An 11,618-nucleotide genomic window follows, 5' to 3' on the forward strand; every position below is an offset into this window, starting at 1 on the left:
CTGCGTTATAAACTGTAGTGAAACACTTGGGGGTTCAAAGTTCTCACAACACATCTAGATAAGTTCATTGAGGGGTCTAGTTTCCAATATGGGGTCACTTGTGGGGGGTTTCTACTGTTTAGGTACATTAGGGGCCAGAGGCGGGCTGGGCCGGGTGGCAAAAGGGCAAGTGCCCCCCGGGCCTGTCTCCTCAGCAGCAGATGCGGGCCGCCCGGATTCCTGCTGCCTAGAAGATGGCTTTTGGCAGGGCACTCTGTGCTACTTTAATCCTGGAAGTGGTGGCCGTCCGTCCCTGAATTGTAGACATGCCCACACTGCACACTGTGCGGCCGTGTCTTCTGATCTCTCACCTCAGCAGCGCGCTGGCTGGGATGCTTCCTCGTGGAGGACTGGAGAGCAGTCTGAGTCAGAAGAGATCTGCAGGGGTCAGGAGATCAAGGACCCGGCCGAATCCTGCGTCTTGTGTCTGCAGTCCCTCTGAGGCACAGTGAGTGTGAGGATTTATTGCACCCATTTGAACTTTCATGCAGCCCAGGTCACTATCAGTGGAGTCTTTGGCTCCAGCGTCACCCGTTCAAGCTGCAGCAATAACTCCCAGTCAGGGTCAGACACAAGTATACAGTCATCCTGACTGCTCCTGAGCCTGGCTCCAGGACACCATATATCATATATAATTCCATCCATTATAATATAAGGTCCAGGCATAATCAGTGCATATAACACTGCAGGCATGTGCACATACTGTAGTATCTATCTATATACATAATTGTCTAAGGGGTACTTCCGTCTGTCCTTCTGTCACGAACGCGTGCCGTTACCGCTGCTATTAACCCTGTGTGTCCCCAACTATTTACTATTGATGCTGCCTATGCAGCATCAATAGTAAAAATGTCATGTTAAAAATAATTTAAAAAAAAAAAACCTGCTATACTCACCGTCCTCCGCCTTTCTCGCTCCTTGCCACGCTCCCGGGACCGCTCCATTGCAAGCGGCAGCTTGCGGTGCCGTCCCAGGGCTGGTGTGCGACAAGGACCTGCCATGACGTCACGGTCATGTGACCGCGACCTCATCATAGGTTCTGCTCACACCAGCCCTGGGACGGCACCGCAAGCTGCCGCTTGGAATGGAGGCTGGAGCGGTCCCGGCAGCGTGGCGAGGAGCGAGAAAGGCGGCGTGGCTCTGTGCTGGCCAATATACTACGTAACTGGGCAATATACTACGTGGCTCTGCTATATACTATGTGGTTGGGCAATATACTACGTGGCTCTGCTATATACTATGTGGCTGGGCAATATACCGTACTACGTGGGCTGTGCTATATACTACGTGGCTGGGCAATATACTACGTGACTGGGCAATATACTACGTGACTGGGCAATATACTACGTGACTGGGCAATATACTACGTGGCTGGGCAATATACTACGTCGCTGGTCAATATACTACGTCACTGGGCAATATACTACGTGGACATGCATATTCTAGAATACCCGATGCGTTAGAATCGGGCCACCATCTAGTATGATATAATTATTATATTTTAATATGAATTGTAATTAATATGTTAATAATAATATTGAGCAGAATTAACTTCAGTCTTTTGGTTTGGATTCCATGACAGTCGTCGTGTGTCATGTGGCCCCTCTGAAAAATTATTCGCCCACACTATGTGCAGAGACATATGATGGTATGTACAGGATAATACGTGACTAATGTAATGTCTGATGTCTGTATGTCACATAGCAGTCATATATTGTCCTGTACAGTATACTTTATGTAATATACAGTGTGCATAAACATCTGATGTTATATGCTGGATAAAGTGCGAATAGTATAGTATATCATGTCTGTTCTCATAGTACAATATACAAGTAACATATTATCCATATAAATTAGCTGGGTAGTAGTCCAAAATAGAATATGCAGCAGCAATAGCGATTGGATACTAATAAAACTTAACTTTTATTCAATACTAAAATGTACAAAATAGACTATTACAAATAATAAACAAAGGGAACCAGGGACCAGTGATAAATAGTGCCCTTAACCAAAACACAGAATGGGGAGAAAAAATAGACGTAGACATACACTAATTAAAAATCTCACCAGAGTCTGCCAATATGCTCTATCATGGCGAAGACATTCAGTTTTTTCCCCTAGTTCCCGTGTACATGTTAGAGCAGTGTCAGTGTGTTAATGTACTCACCTAGCGCCGTGTTCTCCGGTATTCAGCACCACTCGGCTTCTCCTCTGAGTGACGTCTTCACTCTTCAGACCCCGGCTCCCGCTATGCTTTATGTGACCTGGACGTCTCTTTACAATGTAAGTCCATGGATCCTCATTGTGAGCCTCATTCTCACGCTCCATAGACTTATATTGTAAAAGCCACCTATGTGTCACATAGAGCCCAGCGTGACCTGGAGAGTCTGAACAGCCGTCAGGTGACGTAGAACAGGAGTGGAGCAACTCTAGACACAGGAGAAGACTGCGAATAGTGAGTATATTACCACACTGACACGCTGCAATCACTGAGTATATTACCACACTGACACGCTGCTATCAGTGAGTATATTACCACACTGACACGCTGCAATCACTGAGTATATTACCACACTGACACGCTGCAATCACTGAGTATATTACCACACTGACACGCTGCAATCAGTGAGTATATTACCACACTGACACGCTGCAATCACTGAGTATATTACCACACTGACACGCTGCAATCAGTGAGTATATTACCACACTGACACGCTGCGATCACTGAGTATATTACCACACTGACACGCTGCTATCAGTGAGTATATTACCACACTGACACGCTGCAATCAGTGAGTATATTACCACACTGACACGCTGCAATCATTGAGTATATTACCACACTGACACGCTGCCATCAGTGAGTCTATTACCACACTGACACGCTGCTATCAGTGAGTATATTACCACACTGACACCCTGCAATCACTGAGTATATTACCACACTGACACGCTGCTATCAGTGAGTATATTACCACACTGACATCCTGCAATCACTGAGTATATTACCACACTGACACGCTGCAATCAGTGAGTATATTACCACACTGACACGCTGCAATCATTGAGTATATTACCACACTGACACGCTGCCATCAGTGAGTCTATTACCACACTGACACGCTGCTATCAGTGAGTATATTACCACACTGACACCCTGCAATCAGTGAGTATATTACCACACTGACACGCTGCAATCACTGAGTATATTACCACACTGACATCCTGCAATCACTGAGTATATTACCACACTGACACCCTGCAATCAGTGAGTATATTACCACACTGACACGCTGCCATCAGTGAGTATATTACCACACTGACACCCTGCAATCAGTGAGTATATTACCACACTGACACGCTGCCATCAGTGAGTATATTACCACACTGACATCCTGCAATCACTGAGTATATTACCACACTGACACGCTGCCATCAGTGAGTATATTACCACACTGACACGCTGCAATCACTGAGTATATTACCACACTGACCCGCTGCTATCAGTGAGTATATTACCACACTGACACGCTGCTATCAGTGAGTATATTACCACACTGACACGCTGCAATCACTGAGTATATTACCACACTGACACGCTGTAATCGCTGAGTATATTACCACAGTGACACGCTGCTATCAGTGAGTATATTACCACACTGACACGCTGCGATCACTGAGTATATTACCACACTGACACGCTGCAATCAGTGAGTATATTACCACACTGACACGCTGCAATCAGTGAGTATATTACCACACTGACACGCTGCGATCACTGAGTATATTACCACACTGACACGCTGTAATCGCTGAGTATATTACCACAGTGACACGCTGCTATCAGTGAGTATATTACCACACTGACACGCTGCAATCAGTGAGTATATTACCACACTGACATCCTGCTATCAGTGAGTATATTACCACACTGACACGCTGCAATCACTGAGTATATTACCACACTGACAAGCTGCTATCAGTGAGTATATTACCACACTGACACGCTGCTATCAGTGAGTATATTACCACACTGACATCCTGCTATCAGTGAGTATATTACCACACTGACACGCTGCAATCCCTGAGTATATTACCACACTGACACGCTGCTATCAGTGAGTATATTACCACACTGACACGCTGCTATCAGTGAGTATATTACCACACTGACACGCTGCCATCAGTGAGTATATTACCACACTGACACGGTGTAATCACTGAGTATATTACCACACTGAGACGCTGCTATCAGTGAGTATATTACCACACTGACACGCTGCTATCAGTGAGTATATTACCACACTGACACGCTGCTATCAGTGAGTATATTACCACACTGACACGCTGCAATCACTGAGTATATTACCACACTGACACGCTGTAATCACTGAGTATATTACCACACTGACACGCTGCTATCAGTGAGTATATTACCACACTGACACGCTGCAATCAGTGAGTATATTACCACACTGACACGCTGTAATCACTGAGTATATTACCACACTGACACGCTGCTATCAGTGAGTATATTACCACACTGACACGCTGCAATCAGTGAGTATATTACCACACTGACACACTGCAATCAGTGAGTATATTACCACACTGACACGCTGTAATCACTGAGTATATTACCACACTGACACGCTGCTATCAGTGAGTATATTACCACAGTGACACGCTGCTATCAGTGAGTATATTACCACACTGACACGCTGCCATCAGTGAGTATATTACCACACTGACACGCTGCAATCAGTGAGTATATTACCACACTGACACGCTGCAATCACTGAGTATATTACCACACTGACACGCTGCTATCAGTGAGTATATTACCACACTGACACCCTGCTATCAGTGAGTATATTACCACACTGACACGCTGTAATCACTGAGTATATTACCACACTGACACGCTGCAATCACTGAGTATATTACCACACTGACACGCTGTAATCACTGAGTATATTACCACACTGACACGCTGCAGTCAGTGAGTATATTACCACACTGACACGCTGCCATCAGTGAGTATATTACCACACTGACACGCTGCAATCAGTGAGTCTATTACCACACTGACACGCTGCCATCAGTGAGTATATTACCACACTGACACGCTGCAATCAGTGAGTATATTACCACACTGACACGCTGCTATCAGTGAGTATATTACCACACTGACACGCTGCCATCAGTGAGTATATTACCACACTGACACGCTGCAATCAGTGAGTATATTACCACACTGACACGCTGCAGTCAGTGAGTATATTACCACACTGACACGCTGCCATCAGTGAGTATATTACCACACTGACACGCTGCAATCACTGAGTATATTACCACACTGACACGCTGCGATCACTGAGTATATTACCACACTGACACGCTGCTATCAGTGAGTATATTACCACACTGACACGCTGCAATCACTGAGTATATTACCACACTGACACGCTGCCATCAGTGAGTCAATTACCACACTGACACGCTGCTATCAGTGAGTATATTACCAAAGTGACACGCTGCTATCAGTGAGTATATTACCACACTGACACGCTGCCATCAGTGAGTATATTACCACACTGACACGCTGCAATCACTGAGTATATTACCACACTGACACGCTGCCATCAGTGAGTCAATTACCACACTGACACGCTGCTATCAGTGAGTATATTACCAAAGTGACACGCTGCTATCAGTGAGTATATTACCACACTGACACGCTGCCATCAGTGAGTCTATTACCACACTGACACGCTGCCATCAGTGAGTCTATTACCACACTGACACGCTGCCATCAGTGAGTCTATTACCACACTGAAACGCTGCTATCAGTGAGTATATTACCACAGTGACACGCTGCTATCAGTGAGTATATTACCACACTGACACGCTGCCATCAGTGAGTATATTACCACACTGACACGCTGCTATCAGTGAGTATATTACCACAGTGACACGCTGCTATCAGTGAGTATATTACCACACTGACACGCTGCAATTAGTGAGTATATTACCACACTGACACGCTGTAATCACTGAGTATATTACCACACTGACACGCTGCTATCAGTGAGTATATTACCACAGTGACACGCTGCTATCAGTGAGTATATTACCACACTGACACGCTGCCATCAGTGAGTATATTACCACACTGACACGCTGTAATCGCTGAGTATATTACCACACTGACACGCTGCTATCAGTGAGTATATTACCACACTGACACGCTGTAATCACTGAGTATATTACCACTCTGACACGCTGCTATCAGTGAGTATATTACCACACTGACACGCTGTAATCGCTGAGTATATTACCACACTGACACGCTGCTATCAGTGAGTATATTACCACACTGACACGCTGTAATCACTGAGTATATTACCACACTGACACGCTGCTATCAGTGAGTATATTACCACACTGACACGCTGCAATCAGTGAGTATATTACCACACTGACACGCTGTAATCACTGAGTATATTACCACACTGACACGCTGCTATCAGTGAGTATATTACCACACTGACACGCTGCAATCAGTGAGTATATTACCACACTGACACGCTGCAATCAGTGAGTATATTACCACACTGACACGCTGTAATCACTGAGTATATTACCACACTGACACGCTGCAATCAGTGAGTATATTACCACACTGACACGCTGTAATCACTGAGTATATTACCACACTGACACGCTGCAATCACTGAGTATATTACCACACTGACACGCTGCTATCAGTGAGTATATTACCACACTGACATGCTGCTATCAGTGAGTATATTACCACACTGACACGCTGCAATCAGTGAGTATATTACCACACTGACACGCTGCAATCAGTGAGTATATTACCACACTGACACGCTGTAATCACTGAGTATATTACCACACTGACACGCTGTAATCACTGAGTATATTACCACACTGACACGCTGCCATCAGTGAGTATATTACCACACTGACACGCTGCTATCAGTGAGTATATTACCACAGTGACACGCTGCTATCAGTGAGTATATTACCACACTGACACGCTGTAATCACTGAGTCTATTACCACACTGACACGCTGCCATCAGTGAGTATATTACCACACTGACACGCTGCAATCAGTGAGTATATTACCACACTGACACGCTGCAATCACTGAGTATATTACCACACTGACACGCTGCTATCAGTGAGTATATTACCACACTGACACCCTGCTATCAGTGAGTCTATTACCACACTGACACGCTGCTATCAGTGAGTATATTACCACAGTGACACGCTGCTATCAGTGAGTATATTACCACACTGACACGCTGCAATCAGTGAGTATATTACCACACTGACACGCTGCAATCACTGAGTATATTACCACACTGACACGCTGCTATCAGTGAGTATATTACCACAGTGACACGCTGCCATCAGTGAGTATATTACCACACTGACACGCTGCCATCAGTGAGTATATTACCACACTGACACGCTGCTATCAGTGAGTATATTACCACAGTGACACGCTGCTATCAGTGAGTATATTACCACACTGACACGCTGCAATCAGTGAGTATATTACCACAGTGACACGCTGCTATCAGTGAGTATATTACCACACTGACACGCTGCCATCAGTGAGTATATTACCACACTGACACGCTGTAATCGCTGAGTATATTACCACACTGACACGCTGCTATCAGTGAGTATATTACCACACTGACACGCTGTAATCACTGAGTATATTACCACACTGACACGCTGCTATCAGTGAGTATATTACCACACTGACACGCTGCAATCAGTGAGTATATTACCACACTGACACGCTGTAATCACTGAGTATATTACCACACTGACACGCTGCTATCAGTGAGTATATTACCACACTGACACGCTGCAATCAGTGAGTATATTACCACACTGACACGCTGCAATCAGTGAGTATATTACCACACTGACACGCTGTAATCACTGAGTATATTACCACACTGACACGCTGCTATCAGTGAGTATATTACCACAGTGACACGCTGCTATCAGTGAGTATATTACCACACTGACACGCTGCCATCAGTGAGTATATTACCACACTGACACGCTGCAATCAGTGAGTATATTACCACACTGACACGCTGCAATCACTGAGTATATTACCACACTGACACGCTGCTATCAGTGAGTATATTACCACACTGACACCCTGCTATCAGTGAGTCTATTACCACACTGACACGCTGCTATCAGTGAGTATATTACCACAGTGACACGCTGCTATCAGTGAGTATATTACCACACTGACACGCTGCAATCAGTGAGTATATTACCACACTGACACGCTGCAATCACTGAGTATATTACCACACTGACACGCTGCTATCAGTGAGTATATTACCACAGTGACACGCTGCCATCAGTGAGTATATTACCACACTGACACGCTGCCATCAGTGAGTATATTACCACACTGACACGCTGCTATCAGTGAGTATATTACCACAGTGACACGCTGCTATCAGTGAGTTTATTACCACACTGACACGCTGCAATCAGTGAGTATATTACCACAGTGACACGCTGCTATCAGTGAGTATATTACCACACTGACACGCTGCCATCAGTGAGTATATTACCACACTGACACGCTGTAATCGCTGAGTATATTACCACACTGACACGCTGCTATCAGTGAGTATATTACCACACTGACACGCTGTAATCACTGAGTATATTACCACACTGACACGCTGCTATCAGTGAGTATATTACCACACTGACACGCTGCAATCAGTGAGTATATTACCACACTGACACGCTGTAATCACTGAGTATATTACCACACTGACACGCTGCTATCAGTGAGTATATTACCACACTGACACGCTGCAATCAGTGAGTATATTACCACACTGACACGCTGCAATCAGTGAGTATATTACCACACTGACACGCTGTAATCACTGAGTATATTACCACACTGACACGCTGCTATCAGTGAGTATATTACCACAGTGACACGCTGCTATCAGTGAGTATATTACCACACTGACACGCTGCCATCAGTGAGTATATTACCACACTGACACGCTGCAATCAGTGAGTATATTACCACACTGACACGCTGCAATCACTGAGTATATTACCACACTGACACGCTGCTATCAGTGAGTATATTACCACACTGACACGCTGTAATCACTGAGTATATTACCACACTGACACGCTGCAATCAGTGAGTATATTACCACACTGACACGCTGTAATCACTGAGTATATTACCACACTGACACGCTGCAGTCAGTGAGTATATTACCACACTGACACGCTGCAGTCAGTGAGTATATTACCACACTGACACACTGCCATCAGTGAGTATATTACCACACTGACACGCTGCAATCACTGAGTATATTACCACACTGACACGCTGCGATCACTGAGTATATTACCACACTGACACGCTGCCATCAGTGAGTCTATTACCACACTGACACGCTGCTATCAGTGAGTCTATTACCACACTGACACGCTGCCATCAGTGAGTCTATTACCACACTGACACGCAGAGGCGGGCTGGGCCGGGTGGCAAAAGGGCAAGTGCCCCCCGGGCCTGTCTCCTCAGCAGCAGATGCGGGCCGCCCGGATTCCTGCTGCCTAGAAGATGGCTTTTGGCAGTGCACTCTGTGCTACTTTAATCCTGGAAGTGGTGGCCGTCCGTCCCTGAATTGTAGACATGCCCACACTGCACACTGTGCGGCCGTGTCTTCTGATCTCTCACCTCAGCAGCGCGCTGGCTGGGATGCTTCCTCGTGGAGGACTGGAGAGCAGTCTGAGTCAGAAGAGATCTGCAGGGGTCAGGAGATCAAGGACCCGGCCGAATCCTGCGTCTTGTGTCTGCAGTCCCTCTGAGGCACAGTGAGTGTGAGGATTTATTGCACCCATTTGAACTTTCATGCAGCCCAGGTCACTATCAGTGGAGTCTTTGGCTCCAGCGTCACCCGTTCAAGCTGCAGCAATAACTCCCAGTCAGGGTCAGACACAAGTATACAGTCATCCTGACTGCTCCTGAGCCTGGCTCCAGGACACCATATATCATATATAATTCCATCCATTATAATATAAGGTCCAGGTATAATCAGTGCATATAACACTGCAGGCATGTGCACATACTGTAGTATCTATCTATATACATAATTGTCTAAGGGGTACTTCCGTCTGTCTGTCCTTCTGTCACGAACGCGTGCCGTTACCGCTGCTATTAACCCTGTGTGTCCCCAACTATTTACTATTGATGCTGCCTATGCAGCATCAATAGTAAAAATGTCATGTTAAAAATAATTAAAAAAAAAAAAACCTGCTATACTCACCGTCCTCCGCCTTTCTCGCTCCTCGCCACGCTCCCGGGACCGCTCCATTGCAAGCGGCAGCTTGCGGTGCCGTCCCAGGGCTGGTGTGCGACAAGGACCTGCCGTGACGTCACGGTCATGTGACCGCGACCTCATCATAGGTTCTGCTCACACCAGCCCTGGGACGGCACCGCAAGCTGCCGCTTGGAATGGAGGCTGGAGCGGTCCCGGGAGTGTGGCGAGGAGCGAGAAAGGCGGCGTGGCTCTGTGCTGGCCAATATACTACGTAACTGGGCAATATACTACGTGGCTCTGCTATATACTATGTGGTTGGGCAATATACTACGTGGCTCTGCTATATACTATGTGGCTGGGCAATATACCGTACTACGTGGGCTGTGCTATATACTACGTGGCTGGGCAATATACTACGTGACTGGGCAATATACTACGTGACTGGGCAATATACTACGTGACTGGGCAATATACTACGTGGCTGGGCAATATACTACGTCGCTGGTCAATATACTACGTCACTGGGCAATATACTACGTGGACATGCATATTCTAGAATACCCGATGCGTTAGAATCGGGCCACCATCTAGTATGATATAATTATTATATTTTAATATGAATTGTAATTAATATGTTAATAATAATATTGAGCAGAATTAACTTCAGTCTTTTGGTTTGGATTCCATGACAGTCGTCGTGTGTCATGTGGCCCCTCTGAAAAATTATTCGCCCACACTATGTGCAGAGACATATGATGGTATGTACAGGATAATACGTGACTAATGTAATGTCTGATGTCTGTATGTCACATAGCAGTCATATATTGTCCTGTACAGTATACTTTATGTAATATACAGTGTGCATAAACATCTGATGTTATATGCTGGATAAAGTGCGAATAGTATAGTATATCATGTCTGTTCTCATAGTACAATATACAAGTAACATATTATCCATATAAATTAGCTGGGTAGTAGTCCAAAATAGAATATGCAGCAGCAATAGCGATTGGATACTAATAAAACTTAACTTTTATTCAATACTAAAATGTACAAAATAGACTATTACAAATAATAAACAAAGGGAACCAGGGACCAGTGATAAATAGTGCCCTTAACCAAAACACAGAATGGGGAGAAAAAATAGACATAGACATACACTAATTAAAAATCTCACCAGAGTCTGCCAATATGC

This window comes from Ranitomeya imitator, chromosome 2 (assembly GCF_032444005.1).
Source record: "Ranitomeya imitator isolate aRanImi1 chromosome 2, aRanImi1.pri, whole genome shotgun sequence".
In the NCBI taxonomy this organism is placed as follows: Eukaryota; Metazoa; Chordata; class Amphibia; order Anura; family Dendrobatidae; genus Ranitomeya; species Ranitomeya imitator.